Below are 1,708 nucleotides of genomic sequence, written 5' to 3' on the forward strand. Positions count from 1 at the left end.
ACATAACAGAAAGTCTCATTTCCAAAATACACGGTTTTCACTACTTTGGCTTACATGGTCTGTATGATGCTGACACCTTTCGGCCGCAGCCATTATTACTTTTGATCTCACAGGCTTTTTCGACCATAAGCGTGTATCGGTCACGCAGAAGGCACAACTCTCCGAGTATATGAAAGTAGCTGTTATCGTCTCACTTCTATTGGCGGGAGACAAAGGCGCTATGCCTTGAAGTGTTCTTGCCACTAGGTCAGTGTCCTGCTTGAATGGTTTGAAGAACATGAAAGCATTTCGATATTGATGTCTAGGTCACTAAAGTCGCTGATCTGAACCCGATGCGACACATATGGGACGCTAGCGGGTGGTAGTTCAGCTTAAGCAAACGTCATAACTTATGGAGAGTACGGGCAGTGCGTGCCAACGGCCTTGCTGCAGTGGTAACACCGGTTCCCGTCAGATCACCGAAGTTAAGTGCTGTTGGCCTGGGCTAGCACTTGGATGGGTGACCATCCGGTCTGCCGAGCGCTGTTGGCATGCGGGTTGCACTCAGCCCCCCTTGTGAGGCAAACTGAGGAGCTACTTGATTGAGAAGTAGCGGCTCCTGTCTCGGACATCGACATACGGCCGAGAGGGCTGTGAAGTGACAACATGCCCCTCCGTGTCCGCATCCACTGACGCCTATGAGCTGTCGGTCAGTACCGTTGGGCCTTCGTGGCCTGTTCGGGAGGTGCTAAATTTGAGTTAGTTACGGTAAGTGCGTGATCTGTGTGTGTAGATATCTCGTGCCACGTATCACAGAGAAACTAACAACGACTTTTTGAATCGAGGCCACGCAGAATTGTTGCTCGCTACGTTCCGAAGGGGAATCAACGTCCTGAAAAGTGCAGTCGTACTCTTGGTGGCGGTGAGTGAGTGATGGTGACAGGCCAGTGGGCCCAGTGGAGGCACTAAAAATGTAAATGTCGTGTGACTAGGGCCTCCCGTCGGATAGACCATTTGCCAGGTGCAAGTCTTTCGATTTGACGCCACTTCAATGAGTTGCGCGTCAAAGTGGAAGCACTGTTGATAGTAAAAACATGGTTAAAATGGCTCTGAGCACTATGGGACTCAACATCTGAGGTCATCAGTCCCCTAGAACTTAGAAATACTTAAACTTAACTAACATAAGGACATCACACACATCCATGCCCGAGGCAGGATTCGAACCTGGGGCCGTAGCAGTCACGCGGTTCCATACTGAAGTGCCTAGAACTGCATGGCCACCGCGGCCGGCGATAGTAAAGAATTCCATTCTTTAATTCCAATACATGACCTGCCAAGGCTCAGCTAGGCAAACCACGCTTCACTGTGCCGCACCTGGTTGGTGCTGGCGTATGGGCGGCGGCTTCCGCCCTGGATGCTGCGTAGGCGCCCTGAGATGCTGACGGAGGGCCCTTAGCAGGCCGGGAACCTGTGTAGGCCGTGGCTGTGACGTCAGCGGGGTCCTACTTCCAGTTCTATTAGGTACGTAGTTATAAAGTTCCTGATGATCGTTGTTTATTTGTTTTTGTTTAGTGCAACGTCTTCAGTTATAGGCTTAATTTGTGCGGTCGAGAAGAAACGAGCAGCGTAGTTAAGTACGTCGTAAGTGGAGAGAGTTCGTCGTCACTTTGACGGATACAGATTTCACTCAGAGTGCTGTCAGTTGTAATTTGGACCGTCACAGGAGCAA

At 50.5% G+C, this 1,708-nt stretch overlaps 1 pseudogene; it reads left to right on the plus strand.

The window, feature by feature from the left end:
* Positions 1-413: 413 nt before the first annotated feature.
* LOC126419947 (5S ribosomal RNA) lies at positions 414-531 on the plus strand (annotated as a pseudogene).
* Positions 532-1,708: the final 1,177 nt, after the last annotated feature.

The sequence above is a fragment of the Schistocerca serialis genome, chromosome 9 (genome assembly GCF_023864345.2).
Source record: "Schistocerca serialis cubense isolate TAMUIC-IGC-003099 chromosome 9, iqSchSeri2.2, whole genome shotgun sequence".
Lineage (NCBI taxonomy): Eukaryota > Metazoa > Arthropoda > Insecta > Orthoptera > Acrididae > Schistocerca > Schistocerca serialis.